This window comes from Pristiophorus japonicus, chromosome 2, assembly GCF_044704955.1.
Source record: "Pristiophorus japonicus isolate sPriJap1 chromosome 2, sPriJap1.hap1, whole genome shotgun sequence".
Taxonomy (NCBI): Eukaryota; Metazoa; Chordata; class Chondrichthyes; family Pristiophoridae; genus Pristiophorus; species Pristiophorus japonicus.
In genome coordinates, this window is record NC_091978.1 from 64,061,209 (window position 1) to 64,079,267 (window position 18,059).

Below are 18,059 nucleotides of genomic sequence, written 5' to 3' on the forward strand. Positions count from 1 at the left end.
TTCTGTGCCGTATATCCTCTGTAATCCTATCTGATGTAAGTATTGTGCATAGCAAACTAATTGTAAACAGTCATGTATATTTATCCTGAAATGTTTATTTTTTATATAATTAAAACTATGCAGTGGCACTTTATCTAATTGTAACATAAAATATATGGAGAACAGCTGTTTATAACAGCCTCTCTCGTTGTTGATTAGCAAGCGGGTCTCCTTTATTAATTTTAATGAATTAAAAGTGAGTTTCTAATGTCTGATCTAAATAAATATTTATTGATGTCCTGCAGTGATGGTACATCAGAACCAAAGTATGAATACGGTTGCTATTCTTGCACTCGTTCCACACTAGGCATCAGTTTATGTCCGACTATAGACGAGCTACATTACATAGTCCTTAGTTTACAGTTTGTACAAACTTTGAAAAGTGGCTTTTACTGAAGTGTTAATGATCAGCAACAGAATACTAAGGACTAGAAATTCCAGAGTGCTGGAAACCTGCCGGTGGCACCGCGGATTGTAGTTAACAGCCGCCGAAATGAATTGCGCTAACAGCGCCGACTTGATATTGGTGATGCTTGCTCATTAACATTAGCCCAGCACTAAACCAACTGTACAAGGCCGGTCCTTGGGCGGTCGTCTCAGCAGGAGGCCCAATGTAGCGTGGCCATAGTGTCATTTTAGCAAGAACAGCCTTCTCTTAAAGCAAGGCTGTCATTTTAGGAAGCGGTGTTGGGCTCTAAAAGGGGAACTGCCTTCTAAAATGAAAAAAAAAATCATTTAAAAATAGACAGTTTTTAGCCCGTACAGCTCAACTGTTTTCTGGTAAAAAAAAATAAACCTTAAAAAGAATTCCCAAATGGCAGTCTTCAGCTCTTAAAGCTGAATTGCCTTCCGCACCTAAAAATATGGGAAAACCGCTTCAGCACGAACACAAATGGCTCAGCAAGCCAAGGAAGGGGCACTCAGGGTCTTAGGCATGCAGCACTCCAGTTTTGTGCAGGGGGTCAACACTGCAAGAGAGATCCTCTACCCACAGGGGCCAGGAGACCCTCCAGAAATAACAATGTTGAATCAGATCACAAAGGCCGTCACTTCCAACAGTGTCAGCTCCATGACCTGGCTTCAGTGCCCAAAGAAGCTTCATGACCTCAGACCAGTAAATGCATCTTCAAAAGCCGTCTCCTATCAACTGCACCACCAGCCTCATACACTGCTCATTGCACGAACCCCTCCCTACTGCCCAATCACTCATCTACCAACAATCTGTACCAAACACGAAGCACAACTCCCATTCCAAGCTTTACCTCACCCCCTTGAAGGATATGGTGCAGGCCATTCTTGTCAGAGGCATGGCTGGGCCCTTGGCCAGCAACTGAAAGGATACAAGATGCTGGTATCATCATATATTATCCTTCTTCTCACATGCACCTATTGCTTTCTCGCCCTCCCCTCACCGTAATGCCATCCTTGTGCCTTCCTCATTTTACATACCCAAGAAAGTGGTGCCCAGTCAGTGGTTGACCAAGAAGAGAGAGATAAGAGAGAAGAAGAACAAGAAGCAGAAGAAGGAGGAGGAGGAGCAGGAGGAGAAGGAGGAGAAAAAAGAAAAGAAAGACATGAATTTATATAGCGCCTTTTGCAACCACCGGATGTCTCAAAACTTTACAGCCAATGAGATACTTTTGGAGTGTAGTCACTGTTGTAAGGAGAAGGAGGAGGATAAAGGGGAGGAGGAGGAGAAGGGAAAGGAGAAGAAGAAAAAAAGACTTTGATTTATATAGCGCTTTGCATGATCTCCGGATGTCTCAGAGCGTATTACAGCCAATGAAGCACATTTGGAGAGGAGGAGGAGGATGGGGAGGAGGAGGAGGAGGAGGAGGAGGAGGGTCGGAGGTGGAGGGGGTGGAGGAGGAGGAGGAGGGGAAGGAGTAGGAGGAGGGGGGGTCGGAGAAGGAGGAGGGGTAGGAGGAAGAGGAGGGAGTAGGAGGAAGAGGAGGGGGAGTAGGAGGAGGTGGATGGGGAGAAGGAGGAGGAGGGGAGGGGCTAGGAGGAGGATGGGTAGGAGGAGGAGGGTGGGAGGAGGAGGGTGGGAGGAGGAGGAGGAGGAGGAGTAGGAGGAGGTGGATGGGGAGAAGGAGGAGGAGGGGAGGGGCTAGGAGGAGGATGGGTAGGAGGAGGAGGGTGGGAGGAGGAGGGTGGGAGGAGGAGGAGGAGGAGGAGTAGGAGGAGGAGGTGAGGAGGAGGAGGGGTGTTATGTAATGATGTGTGTAGGCTGACCACCACACCTGGGAGGCACTCTGGAGCTGAACAATAAAGGACGAAGGTCACAGCAGTTAGACTTACACCAGACCGTGTGGAGTCAGTGATTTGTGTGTTACATACACCACAAGGGGGGTAGGAGGAAGAGGAGGGGAGAAGGAGGGAGGGTGGGAGGAGGGGGTAGGAGGAGGAGGAGGAGGGGGATAGGAGGAGGGGAGGAAGGGGAGGAGGAGGGGGTGGGTAGGAGGAGGAAGAGGAGGAGGAGGAGGAGGAGGTGGTTAGGAGGAGGGGAGGAGGGGGAGGAGGAGGGGGTGGGTAGGAGGAGGAGGAGGGGGAGGAGGAGGAGGAGGGGAGTAGGAGGAGGAGGAGGGTGGGAGGAGGAGGAGTAGGAGGAGGAGGAGGGTGGGAGGAGGAGGAGTAGGAGGAGGAGGAGGAGGGTGGGAAGGAGGAGGAGAAGGGTGGGAGGAGGAGGGGTGTAGGAGGAGGAGGAGTAGGGGTGTAGGAGGAGGAGGAGGGGGAGGGTGGGAAGGAGGAGGAGAAGGGTGGGAGGAGGAGGAGGGGTGTAGGAGGAGGAGGAGTAGGGGTGTAGGAGGAGGAGGAGTAGGAGGAGGAGGAGGGGGAGGAAGAGGAGGAGGGGAGTAGGAGGAGGAGGAGGGTGGGAGGAGGAGGAGTAGGAGGAGGAGGAGGGTGGGAGGAGGAGGAGTAGGAGGGGGAGGAGGAGGGTGGGAGGGGGAGGGAAAGGAGGAAGAAAAAGAAGAAAAGAAGACCGTGACAGACATGATGGGCCGAATGGCCTCCATCGGTTGTAATTTTTCTATGATTCAAAGAAGAAGAAGAAGGAAGAAGAAACAACACCGTCACTTCATTCCAACCCGGCCAGAAAGGGGTGGTGTGTGTTGCAACCTTCCTTCTGCTTCCTCTTCTTCTGTTTCCTCTTCTTTTGCTTTTTCCTCTTCCGCATCTTCCTCTTCCATCTGCGAGCTGATGCTGGAAATCTGAAATAAAAGCAGAAAATGCTGCAAGTACTGAGCAGATCAGGCAGCATCTCAACCTGAGGCATGAACTCGGTTTCTCGCTCCACAGATGCTGCCTGACTGCTGAGTATTTCCAGCATTTTTTGTCTTTTCAGAGGCCCTTTTTTTTACCATCTGAGTCCTTTCAAGTGTTCCCTGCACTCCCTGCTCACTTTAAAATCTTTCAACATGTATTGCACCAAGCCACTACTGCAATAAAATATTTAAAAATCCAGTCCAAAAGCTTAAATGCAAACTTACCTGAAAGATGTGTGTCCCTTTAAGAAGTGCTGACAGCGTCTCTGTCGGCCTGTTGCACACTTGCTTTTCAGAACACAGCACTAAACTTAGCGCAAAGGTTCAAGTTCGCAGCAGCCTGATGTTGCATGCCGACTGACATCACACTCTCCAGATGTGCGCGTCCATGGCCAGCTCAGATTCCTGACCAAAATGGCGACCACCAAGTCCGACGACAGAGGCAGGCGGAAGAGCGGCGCCCGCCATTTTTTTCAAGAATCTACCGGTAACGGGTGGCGGTAAGTAGCCGATTTTCTTGGCCTAAGAGTTTAATCTGGGATTTCAGAAACAATGCATCCATTTCATAGTGAAGAGTTATTTTAAAAAAACAGTTGTACTGTCTTGTTTCAAATGACAACATTTCTCAAAGGCAACAGAAGATGTGGTCACTTTCAGGTACAGATGGTGATGAGTGTGTTTCACATTCCCTATTGGATTCAATCAAAACCAATTGTACTAAGAAACCTTAGCGTCACATCAGGCACATAAATGGATCCTGGTTACATAAAAAATGATGGCTGAGTTCCATGGCTTGTTGGTGTGGGGTAAACACTTAAATGTTTTTTTCATAGACCGGCATATAGAAATGGGCATGCCCACTTTGCAGACTGGAGTCTGTGCCCAGGATCACAAAGTTAAAGATAACAGCAGTGGTGCTGACTATCTCATGGGATATTTCACTTGATTCGAGTTACTTTTGGCCTACTTTTGTTTTAGTATTAGCAGTGAACTTACAATACGAGTGTCCCTGCAACTAGTCAATATTAAAAATAGAAGGATCCTGAAATTGATCTCTGGAATATCTTATATGCGCCCTCTGTTTCCTGTTCATAAACCAAATATCAAATTATCATCACATTTTAATCCTTCATCTTTGATTCTTTATTTTAGCCATTAATCATCTACGTGGTACCTTGTCAAAAGCTTTCTGAAATCCAGGTATGATATCAACTGTATTTTCAATGTCACTCCCACACTGGAATGCACTGCTTGAAAGGGTGGTGAAAAATAATTCAATACCAACTTTCAAAAGGGAACTGGATAAATACTTGAAAAGGAAAATCTCTCAGTTTTCTGTTTGCCCCCTTCCATTCCTGGTCCCTGTCATCCATATATCCCCATTCTTGCTATATCCTGGATGAGTGCACTGACATCCTGAACCTGATGAAACCCATGCCTTTAATGGTAACTCTTTCCCCCTCACTGAGGCTGGCCCATCATACTGTAAGTATCCATCACATCTCCCGCCCTATCTGTGGCAGTGTGGCTCTAATCTCCAGCTCCCATCTTCACCTGTCCCTTAAACCTTAGCCACTTTTTCCTCATTTGAGCATTTCATTCTCTATCAACCCTCCCTAGAGTATGAATATGCTCTCACATCTGTAATGTATGCAACTGTGAGTATGCCACGGGTTTGTAGAGCTATTGAGTTGGGAGTGGCTTAGCCAGTCACATGATGTTCACAAGACTCAATAAAACCTCAGCCAGTTGGGCTCAGGGGATCCATGATGAGGGCAGGTGGTTGTGAGCCTGGTGGATGAACTGGTAATGTGTAGTGTGATTGTTCAAGCTTTGCTAATATACCAACTAGTTCTTAATAGCGATGTGTTGCTATGAATTCTTAAGCAAAGAACCCATGAAGCAAAAACATTACAATGTCCAAACTTGAGCCTCTGCTCAGTTTGCCTCTACCTCCTTCTGCCTCTCTGCCCCTCCTGGATGCCTTACTATACTGTACTACGCTCTGCAGTAGCTCCCCCAGCATCAACAAACTCATCACCTCCATGGGAAACACCACCTATTTCCTGACTCCCCCTCCAAGCCTAGCTCCTTCCTACTTAATTATCTCTCCTTGTTCCTTTGCTTGCCTACAACATAAACGCCTCCCTTTCCTGTGGAGTGTTTTGCTGTTTTCAAAACTGCATTTTCTGATAGGTATCACAGGGTAGCAGTTAGGAGTGGAAACCCTGGCTAATTTTTACCTCTCTTTAATCCTGGTTAGGTGAGGTCAATTGTAGTAGCCTAAATCCTGCCATAGCTGAGATCAGTTAATTCAACATAGACCAAGTGAGTCAAATTGGGACCTTCCAACCTGTATGGAATAGCACCACACCACATGGTGCCTTTATTCACTGAGTCATTTGGTGAGATGGATTTGTTTGTTTTTAACTGTGTACCTCAGCTGGATGGATAACTGTGATGATCGTGAAAAATTCTTAATAAAAACAACATTAAAAATAGAAACAGGAACTAGCATAACAGCAGCAGGATACAATTTATAAGAATAGCTCATCAATATTTATATATCATGAAACATTCGCACACTACTGAATGAGCAGACAGTGATACTGTTTGTAATTAAGGACAAATGGGTGAACAACAGCAAAGGGCATCAATTACAAAATTGTTAGTGCTTGATGTAACATCAGAATATGGAAATTACAAGGGTGCTTTTTTAAATATGACTCCTGGCTGTGCAACTTATAAAGACATTGGTGCGATACTGTAATAGTGAAATGCATTCATTCAGGGGAAAGGTCATTTTTAGTTATGAATGATATTTTGGTCCTTTCCAAAACATGATTTATGCAGACATTTGACTCCACATATATATTTTTAAAGCCTCACTTGGCAGTACAGGTGTTGCAAAAATAATTAAGCACATCGGGGTATATATGTCTCGAGGAGCTTCTCTTTTGAATCACTACGTACAACATTTAATTAACCTGATAGCTTTATTCAACTGCATGTTGTTGTGCATGACATGTGAGAGCATTCAGCTTTCGAGGATCCAAAGTACCTTCTGGTGTTGTCTCATTTTTGAGTGACACAAACTCAAGACAATCATTAAACAGGAGAAAACAATCAAACTTTAACATAGAGGTGTTTGAAGATACGAAGAATGTCGGGATGATAAAAGGCTGTGCAGTCCATCTGGCTTTGCTTCATCACTCAGGTCAAGACTGATCAGGATTGTTCGCTTAATTAAAAAATCCTACCACAAATTTAGAACTCACCACACTTTACTGAATCAGGAATTGATGTAATTCCCTTTGAGTGATTCAGCTGAGGTGTTATTACTACAATTGATGTCAGCTTGCTTCATACATTGACAACTTTAAGCTGGATGGGATTATTACTTAAGTGAAGTTTATCTCATGGGTTCCTCAGTTTGCAATCATGTCCTCTGGTTGCTTTTATATCAATTTTGTAAAACTCCAATTTATCAATTCCTTTCATTATTTCACATATCTCCTCTAAATCCTTTTGTCAACATAAGAACATAAGAATTAGGAACAGGAGTAGGTGATCTAGCTCCTCGAGCCTGCTCCGCCATTCAACAAGATCATGGCTGATCTGGCCGTAAACTCAGTTCCACTTACCCGCCCGCTGCCCGAAACCCTTAATTCCCTTATTGGTTAAAAATCTATCTATCTGTGACTTGAATACATTCAATGAGCTAGCCTCAACTGCTTCTTTGGGCAGAGAATTCCACAGATTCACAACCCTCTGGGAGAAGAAATTCCTTCTCAACTCGGTTTTAAATTGGCTCCCCCATATTTTGAGGCTGCGCCCCCTAGTTCTAGTCTCCCCGACAAGTGGAAACAACCTCTCCGCCTCTATCTTGTCTATCCCTTTCATTATTTTAAATGTTTCTAGAAGATCACCCCTCATCCTTCTGAACTCCAACGAGTAAAGACCCAGTCTACTCAATCTATCATCATAAGGTAACCCCCTCATCTCTGGAATCAGCCTAGTGAATCGTCTCTGTACCCACTCCAAAGCTAGTATATCCTTCCTTAAGTAAGGTGACCAAAACTGCACACAGTACTCCAGGTGCGGCCTCACCAATACCCTATACAGTTACAGAAGGACCTCCCTGCTTTTGTACTCCATCCCTCTCGCAATGAAGGCCAACATTCCATTCGCCTTCCAGCAATGATTACCAGCTGCACCTGCAAACTAACTTTTTGGGATTCATGCACAAGGACTCCCAGGTCCCTCTACACCGCAGCATGTTGTAATTTCTCCCTATTCAAATAATATTCCCTTTTACTGTTTTTTTTCCCAAGGTGGATGTCCTCACACTTTTCGACATTGTATTCCATCTGCCAAACCTTCGCCCATTCGCCCATTCGCTCAACCTATCCAAATCTCTTTGCAGCCTCTCTGTGTCCTCGACACAACCCGCTTTCCCACTAATCTTTGTGTCATCTGCAAATTTTGTTACACTACACTCTGTCCCCTCTTCCATGTCATCAATGTATATTGTAAACAGTTGTGGTCCCAGCACCGATCCCTGTGGCACACCACTAACCACCGATTTCCAACCCGAAAAGGACCCATTTATCCCGACTCTCTGCTTTCTGTTAGCCAGCCAATTCTCTATCCACGCTAATACATTTCCTCTGATTCCGCGTACCTTTATCTTCTGCAGTAACCTTTTGTGTGGCACCTTATCGAATGCCTTTTGGAAATCTAAATACACCACATCCATCGGTACACCTCTATCCACCATGTTCGTTATATCCTCAAAGAATTCCAGTAAATTAGTTAAACATGATTTCCCCTTCATGAATCCATGCTGCGTCTGCTTGATTGCACTATTCCTATCTAGATGTCCCGCTATTTCTTCCTTAATGATAGTTTCAAGAGTTTTCCCCACTACAGATGTTAAACTAACCGGCCTATAGTTACCTGTCTTTTGTCTGCCCCCTTTTTTAAACAGAGGCGTTACATTAGCTGCTTTCCAATCTGCTGGTACCTCCCCAGTGTCCAGAGAATGTTGGTAGATTATAACGAATGCATCTGCTATAACTTCCGCCATCTCTTTTAATACCCTGGGATGCATTTCATCAGGACCAGGCGTCTTGTGTACCTTGAGTCCTATTAGCCTGTCCAGCACTACCCCCCTAGTGATAGTGATTGTCTCAAGGTCCTCCCTTCCCACATTCCTGTGACCAGCAATTTTTGGCATGGTTTTTGTGTCTTCCACTGTGAAGACCGAAGCAAAATAATTGTTTAAGGTCTCAGCCATTTCCACATTTTCCATTATTAAATCCCCCTTCTCATCTTCTAAGGGACCAATATTTACTTTAGTCTCTCTTTTTCGTTTTATATATCTGTAAAAGCTTTTACTATCCGTTTTTATGTTTTGCGCAAGTTTACCTTCGTAATCTATCTTTCCTTTCTTTATTGCTTTCTTAGTCATTCTTTGCTGTCGTTTTAAATTTTCCCAATCTTCTATTTTCCCACTAACCTTGACCACCTTATACGCATTGGGTTTTAATTTGATACTCTCCTTTATTTCCTTGGTTATCCACGGCTGGTTATCCCTTCTCTTACCGCCCTTCTTTTTCACTGGAATATATTTTTGTTGAGCACTATGAAAGAGCTCCTTAAAAGTCCTCCACTGTTCCTCAATTGTGCCACTACTTTAGCCAACTCTGCCCTCATCCCACTGTAGTTCCCTTTGTTTAAGTGTAGTATGCTCGTTTGAGACACTACTTCCTCACCCTCAATCTGTATTACAAATTCAAGCATACTGTGATCACTCATTCCGAGAGGATCTTTTACTTGGAGATTGTTTATTATTCCTGTCTCATTACACAGGACCAGATCTAAGATAGCTTGCTCCCTTGTAGGTTCTGTAACATACTATTCTAAGAAACAATCCCGTATGCATTCTATGAATTCCTCCTCCAGGCTACCCCGTGCGATTTGATTTGACCAATCGATATGTAGGTTAAAATCCCCAGTGAATAGATTCAGCTTGCTTAACTTCTATTCACATCTCAAAACTCATTGAGGAAATCGGGGAACGGAAACAAAATTTTGTTTATATTTTTCACAGGTAAAAAAAAATACAATGTACAATAGAAAATGCATGAAACCTTCTACTGAACTCAATAAACTTAGCAAATGTTGCTTTGGAAGCTTTTATCTCTCTCCTGAAGCTTCCCTTGTTGTTCTTGTGTTTGTTTGGGTCATATTTTACTGAACAAAATGTTCTAATCTCTTCTTTCGTATGGTAGTAGCAAAGCAAATCAAATGTCAATATCTAAGTTGGATATTGTTATGCATGTAACTATGTCGTACTTGCCACCAGAGGGCGCAACTGTTGGAGTCCTAATGGTCACTTGCACACACATGCAGGGCCAGTATAAAAGATTAGCTGCCATGTTGTTTAGGCACTCTGGAGTTGTAATAAAGAAGACTAAGGTCACACTAAGTTTAGCTCACAGTACTCAGCCTCGTGGAGTTCTTCTATATATAACAATTGGCGATGAGTAACAGAATACGAACCTTCACGACACTGTGGCTGCCGTTGGAATATTAGAGAGAGTCGTAGAGGGTGATGATTGGGAAGCCTTCGTCGAGCATCTCGATCAGTTCTTTGTGGCTAACGAGCTGGAAGGAGACAGTAACATGGTCAAGCGTAGGGAGGTTCTCCTCACTGTCTGTGGGCCTAAAATATACGGCCTCATCAAGAATCTGCTCACACCGACAAAACCAACGGAGAAGGAATATATAGAGTTGCGCCGCTGGTGTGGGACCACCTCAAGCCGAAGGAGAGTATCCTCATGGCCAGGACGTGGCAGATTATGTCACCAACCTGAGATGCCTCGCGGTTTTGGTGGAAATGCTGCAGGACTTTTTCATGCTTGGTATGAGCCACGAGGTCATTCTTCGAAAGCTGCTGGCTGCCGAAACCCTAGACCTGAGCAGGGCCATCGCGATCGCCCCGCATGCATGGCCACAGACGATAATACCAAACAGATATCTTCTCAACATTGAAGCTCACCGACAAGTACTGTGCATAAACTGATGTCGCTAGCAGGTCAAACTGCATATGGCAGGGCCTATACGTCTGCGGCTGCAAGACCTGTGATAACTCAGAGTCCGCCATCGGGGGTGAATGTGAATCCAATAGCACCATGTTGGTGTTGCGTGGGTAATCATCGGGCCCATCAATGTCGATTCAAGCACTCCGTGTGCAAAGGCTGCGCAACGATGGGACACCTCCAGCGAATGTGCAAACGTGCTGCGACATACCCCGTAGCAGAGGATGATCGATCCGGTGCGGATCACGCATCACAGGCAACTCAACACGAGGAAGAAGTGTATGGGGTACATACCTTCACCATCAAGAGCCCTCCTCTAATGCTGAAAGTCAAATTAAATGGAATTCCAGTACCCATGAGTTGGACACAGGTGCGAGTCCGTCAATAATGAGCCAGAAGGCTTTCAAGAAACTGTGGGGCAATAAGGCACAAAGGCCCAAACTGAGCCCAATTAATGCAAAGCTGCATACCTACACCAAAGAGCTCATACCAGTCATTGGCAGTGCGGCAGTGAAGGTATCGTATAATGGAGCTGTGCATGACCTACCATTGTGGATTGTTCCAGACAATGGCCCAACGCTGTTCGGAAGAAGCTGGCTAGAAAAGATTAGATGGAATTGGAACGACATCAAAGCATTATCTTCAGTGGATGACGCCTCATGTGCTCAAGTGCTGAGCAAGTTTCCCTCGCTATTCGAACCAGGCATTGGCAATTTCACAGGTGCCAAGGTACAGATCCATCTAGGCCCCGATGCACGGCACGTCCATCACAAGGCTCAGGCGGTTCCGTACATGATGAGGGAGAAAGTCGAGATCGAACTGGACAGATTCCAACGTGAAGGAATCATAGCACCAATCGAGTTCAATGAGTGGGCCAGTCCAATTGTTCCGGTGTTGAAAAGCGATGGCACGGTCAGAATCCGCGGAGACTACAAGGTAACGATTTGACCGAGTCTCACTACAGGACCAGTACCCGCTGCCCAAGGCAGATGACCTGTTTGCAATGTTAGCGGGGGGGGCGGGTGGGGGCGGGGGGAAAGTCGTTCACCAAGTTGGATATAACCTTCGCCTACATGACACAGAAGCTAGCTGAATCTTCGAAAAGACTGACGTGCATCAACACACACATTCATTCACAGGCGGTCCCTCGAACGAGGATGACTTGCTTCCATGAGAGTTCACAGATGTTTCAATGAAGGACCCGATGTTTCAGTCCTGAACTCCAGTTGAGGGGGTGGAAGATGCCTGTGCGTGGATTTTTTTTTAACGTGTGGTGACCTTTGCACATCAGCCACCACACGGGCTCAACAGAGCTAGGCCTTTAGGCAAGGATTAACCAGGACGACTGGAGACCTGCTCTGCTGCACAGACCTAGTGCACGCACATATTGCAGTGTGGCTGGCCCGTGCTGCTCCTGGGCCCTTGGCTCTGCTGGGCTCCGTACCCTCCGCCATGATGTTCCAGGGCCTGGCGCTCCAGCTCTATTTATAGCCCTGACCTGCGGTGGTGTTCTCACATAGGTCGGGGCGGCACACGATGTTAACGGGGGGCGGGGGGAAGTCGTTCACCAAGTTGGACCTAATCTCCGCCTACATGACACAGGAGCTAGCTGAATCTTTGAAAAGACTGACGTGTATCAACACACCACAAAGGACTGTTTATAAACTACAGATGCCCTTTCGGGATTCGCTCAGCTGCAGCCATTTTCCAGAGAAACATGTAGAGTTTGCTGATATCTGTTCTGCGCATCGTGGTGTTTCAAAACAACATCCTGATCACCGGTCATGACACCATTGAACATCTACACAACCTGGAAGAGGTTCTAAGTCGCCTAGACAGAGTGGGACTCAGGCTGAAACGCTCTAAGTGTGTTTCCCTGGTGCCAGAAGTCGAATTTTTGGGGAGAAAGATTGCAGCAGACATCATCAGGCCCACGGACTCAAAGACAGAGCCATCAAGAATGCACCCAGACCACAGAATGTGACAGAGCTGCATTCGTTCCTGGGAATCCTCCTCTATTTCGGTAACTTTCCACCCGGGTTGAGCACATTGTTAGAGCCTTTGCACATGTTGCTACGTAAGGGTGATGACTGGATTTGGGGTAAATCTCAAGACACAGCCTTTGAGAAGGCCAGGAACCTGCTGTTATGTTCAAATAAGTTACTTGTACAGTATGACCCGTATAAACGTTTAGTGCTAGCTTGTGACGCCTCATCGTAAGGGGTTGGCTGTGTGTTACAGCAAGCCAATGGATCGGGCAACCTCCAACTGGTTGCATACCCATCTAGAATTCTGTCTAAGGCTGAGAGAGCCTATAGTATGGTCAAGAAAGAGGCATTAGCATGTGTTTATGGGGTTAAGAAAATGCACCAATACCTATTTGGACTTCGGTTTGAGCTTGAAACTGACCACAAGCTGCTCACTTTGCTGTTTTCAGAGAGCAAAGGTATAATCACCAATGCTTCGTCCCGCATCCAAAGATGGGCATTATTCGCTTATGACCAAGTTACCCGCCACTGAAAACTGTGCCGATGCTCTCAGCCGGCTACCATTACCCATTTTAAACATTACCCACCACCGGGGTTGAAATGGCGCAGCCCGCAGACTTGCTACTGGTCATGAGAGCAAGGGGTCACCCATCACGGCTCGCCAGATCAGGACCTGGACCAGCCAGGATCCTGTGCTATCATTAGTAAAGAGTTGCATCCTAAATGGGAACTGGTCGGCCGTTCCCAGAGAAATGCAAGATGAAATTAAGCCATTTCACCGACACAGTACCCACCCAGGCACTGTCATGATGAAGGTAATTGACAGATCGCATGTTTGGTGACCCGGCATTGACTCGGACTTGGAGTCATGCGTGCATCAGTGTAACACTTGTTTGCAACTGAACAATGCACCAAGGGATGCTCCACTGAGTCTGTGGTCATGGCCCTCCAAACTGTGGTCCAGGATCCACATAGATTTTGCCGGCCCCTTTCTAGGAAAGATGTTTTTAGTAGTAGTGGACACTTACTCTAAATGGATTGAATGCGTAATCATGTCATCCAGCACGTCCACAGCCACCATTGAAAGCCTCCGGGCCATGGCTTGCCCGACGTCCTTGTCAGTGACAATAGACCATGTTTCACCAGCTCGGAATTCAATGAGTTTATGACCCGCAATGGCATCAAGCATGTCAGGTCTGCTCTGTTTAAGCCCGCGTCTAACGGTCAGGCAGAGCGGGCAGTCCAAACAATCAAGCAGAGCATGAAACGCTGTGATGGATGGCTCCCTGCAGACCCGCTTGTCTCGCATTCTGCTCAGTTACCGGATGTGACCCCACTCGCTCACTGGGGTTCCCCCGGCAGAATTGTTAATGGAGAGAGCCCTCAAAACCAGGCTCTCCCTAGTCCATCCGGATCTTAATGATCACGTGGAAACCCGGCGACACCGGCAGAACATGTACCATGATCGGGCGGCTGTTTCACGTGACACTGAAGTTAATGATCCTGTGTTTGTCCTGAATTACGGTCATGGTCCCAAGTGGGTTGCTGGCACAGTTTTGGCCAAGGAAGGGAATAGGGTGTTTATAATCAAACTGTTAAATGGCCAAACGTGCAGAAAGCATTTAGATCAGACCAAATTGCGATTTACTGACAACCAGGAACGACTTGAAGAGGGCATCACCATCGATGATCAACCAACACACACCCAACCAACAATCGACCTCGCTGACAATCACGAGGATGAACCCACCATCCCTGACAGTCCGGTCAGACCAGCCGCGGTGCAGTGCAGCAATGGTCCGGCCAACTCACACACGCCAGGGTTTGAACTTAGACAATCAACCAGGGAGCGAAGGGCTCCGGATCACCTCAACTTGTAAATAACTTGTACCGAAGACTCGGGGGGGGGGGGGGCGGCGGTTGGGGGAGTGATGTTATGTATGTAACTATGTAATACTTGCCACCAGAGGGTGCGATTGTTGGAGTCCTAATGGTCACTTGCACACACGTGCAGGGCCAGTATAGAAGGTTGGCTGCCATGTTGTTTCGGCACTCTGGAGTTGTAATAAAGAAGACTAAGGTCACACTCAGTTTAGCTCACAGTACTCAGCCTCGTGGAGTTCTTCTATATATAACAGATATCCAGGCCAAATCTTCCGGTGTAACAGCGTGGATATCTTGTAGGCTTCCTGCAAATTTCCTCTGAGGGCAGTGCTCAATGATGTGCTCCAGGGTCTGATTAGGAGCTCCACAGTCGCAAAATAGGAATGCTTTAATCTTCAACCTATGGAGAAGGTGGCAGCATCTACCATGACCAGTTCTGAGTTGGTTGATCGTTGTCCACTGTTTGCGAGGAAGGTTGGATCATTCAGGTTGTACTGTGGGGTCCTCTATAAGGAATGTATTCCATATGTCACAGTTCTTCCAAGCATTCACCATCGGTCATCAAAGCTGAGAGGAGATCGCTGAAGGGCTTTGGTGACGGTCCAAAATGGCCTTCTAGATTTGAGACGGGTAGATGGAAGGTTGTTCAAGTCAGCCTGGATCGGCATGTCTTTGCTGGTGTAGCGGTTGTATTCTCTGGAGACTGCATATTTGCAGCGTAGTTGTGGTGGTGCAATGTTTGCAAGCATGGCAGCCAAGATGTTGGTGTCGATAAAAGTGTACCACTGATAATTCTCAAGCTCTAATGATAAATTCTAATAGAAATACAAACCTAGTTTAAATTAACAGATAAGTTTCACCAAAGAAGCAGAAAAAATTGGTTAAAAAATGAAAGAATGACAATACTTGTCAAGGGATTGTCATATTTATAGAAAATAGTTTGCAAAATGCCAGATTACTGCCATGTTATTGCTGGAGCATGGCAGCGAGAAAGATTGAGAAGAGGATTGGGGCGATGACGCAGCCCTGTTTAACCCCAGTCCGGACGTGGATTGGGTCTGTGATGGATCCGTTGGTAAGGATCACGGGCCTGCATGTCGTTGTGGAGCAGGCGGAGGATGGTGCCGAACTTTTGGGGGCGTCGGAAACCGAGGAGGACGCTCCATAGACCCTCGCGGTTGACAGTGTCAAAGGCCTTTGTAAGGTCAAAGAAGGCCATGTATGAGGGCTGGCGCTGTTCCCTGCATTTTTCCTGTAGCTGTCGCGCTGCAAAAATCATGTCCGTTGTGCCCCGTAGGGGAGAAAATCCACACTGTGACTCTGGAAAGAGCTCCTCGGCCATGGGAAGAAGACGGTTGAGGAGGACTCTAGCGACGACTTTCCCAGTGGCTGATAGCAGGGAGATTCCTCTTTCAGCCGCCTGAGAAAAAGAGTGTTTGAAGATCAGGCCCTCAAAACTGCCACCAAGCTCATGGTCTGTAGTAATACCCGCTCTCCTGTATGGCTCAGAGACATATTCCATGTACAGTAGACACCTCAAGTTGTTGGAGAAATATCACCAACAATGTCTCCGCAAGATCCTACAAATCCCCTGGGAGAACAGGTGCATCAACATCAGCATCCTCATTCAGGCTAACATCCCCAGCATTGAAGCACTGACCACACTCGATCAGCTCCGCTGGGCAGGCTACATAGTTGGCATGCCAGACACGAGATTCCCAAAGCAAGCACTCTACTTGGAGCTTCTTCACAGCAAATGAGCCAAAGGTGGGCAGCGGAAATGCTACAAGGACACCTTCAAAGCCTACCTGATAAAGTGTGACATCCCCACTGACACCTGGGAATCCATTGGCCCAAGACCGCCCTAAGTGGAGGAAGTGCATCCGAGAGGGCGCTAAGCACCTCGAGTCTCAACGCCGAGAGCATGCAGAAATCAAGCGCAGACAGCGGAAAGAGTGTGCGGCAAACCAGTCCCATCCACCCCTTCCCTCAACGACTATCTGTCCCACCTGTGACAGAGTCTGTGGCTCTCGGATTGGAATGTTCAGCCACCAAAGAACTCACTTCAGGAGTGGAAGCAAGTCCTCCTCGATTCCGAGGGACTGCCTATGATGATGATGATATTGCTGGGTTGCCTCCTTCTTTGGTTGATGTCCCCCACTGTTGAGTCACTGATGCTTAATGACTGATAAAAAGAGGTGTCCTTCTGCAAGATGGAATTGGTTCTGTCAGTGTTTGACGGAGCACTCCACTGTCATTTTTTTTAATAGTCCTTCTTGGGATGCGGGAATCACTGGCAAGGCCAACATTTATTGCCCATCCCTAGTTGGGCTGAGGGGTAATGGTGGTGGTCCTTCTTCTCGAATCACTGCTGTCCGTGTTTGGTGAAGAGGCTTCCACGATGCTATTTGTAGTGATTTGAAACAACCTTGTGGCTTGCTGAGCCACTTCAGAGGGCAGTTAGGAGCTGGCCACATTAGTTTGGGACTGGAGTCACTTGTGGATCAGACCAGGTAAGCATAGCAGGTTTCCTTCCCTAAAGAACATTAGTGAACCAGTTGCGTTTTTACAAAAATCTGACAGCTTCATGATCTTTATTGATAATCAAACTGGCACGTGGGAATTGAATTTACATTTAGGCCAGGCTTCTGGATTATTAGTGTAGTAATATCAGCAGTACCAGTACTCATGGAATGCGCTATCTCAGGGCCAAGGCATGAGACTTTGTATATCTACGGAGGCTGGAGTTCTGATTGCCCTCAGGTTGGGCTGAACAATGCCTCACTGTTATCTAAGAAAAATAAACGCATGGAAACAAGCCCTTCCAAGTTTTAAAAGTGGAACTCTCAGAAGTGAATGTAAACTAGGTTGAAGCATTCAATAATTTAGCTTCAAAACCAGAAGGTTAAGAAAATGATCCTCTACATATGCCAATCTGCTAGGCAACCAGATGGGCTGAATGCCTTTTCTACCCATCATTCCAACCTTCTTCTTATGCTTCAGTCCAACTTAAAATAAAATTCAACACCGCAAGGGTTAAAATGCCTTTGTTGACTGGTGAAATGCAGCTGCATTCTGATTGGCGTTTATTCTGATTGGCTAATAAGCTCATTACAGTTTATAATTACGCTGATATCCCCTAGCAAACACTGAGTTAAATTCTTGTGATAGATGTTTTTCTTCTTTATTAATTAGCTCACGTCCACTCTACCACATACGATGTTGGACTTCCATTTGTTATGTTCATCTGAACGCATGAATAATTTCGGAGCAATTATTTTCAACATCAGCTAATACCACTTTTGGCATCAATTAAAAACCCTCTCAACAACGAATTGCATTTGTTGAAGATCAAATAACTTGTGTGCCGGGATCTATCAATCAAATCCAGCTAATTAGGAAGACACTTCAAAATCATTTGTTTTAGTTTATTATTCTGCTTTATACATCTTAATGAAACTAATTGAACAATTTGAAGATCTTTGTTATATTAATTACAGGCTTTAAAGCTGGCTACCTAATCAAAGTATAGGTGCTTCAGGTAACTATAGATTTTAACGGTACAAATATTGGAGACCCTGTCACTTACGCTGACTGGAAACTAGCTTTTAATGGCCATTTTACAATTTCAAGTCTGAATAGCTCTGTGTATAACAAACTCTATTCATTCTTGTTCGAACGTGCCTTCACCTGGTTCCTGCAGAAGGCCCATTATAATAGATAAGGGCATTCAAACTTTGATAACATAAACTCCTGAGTACATAAGAATATATGGA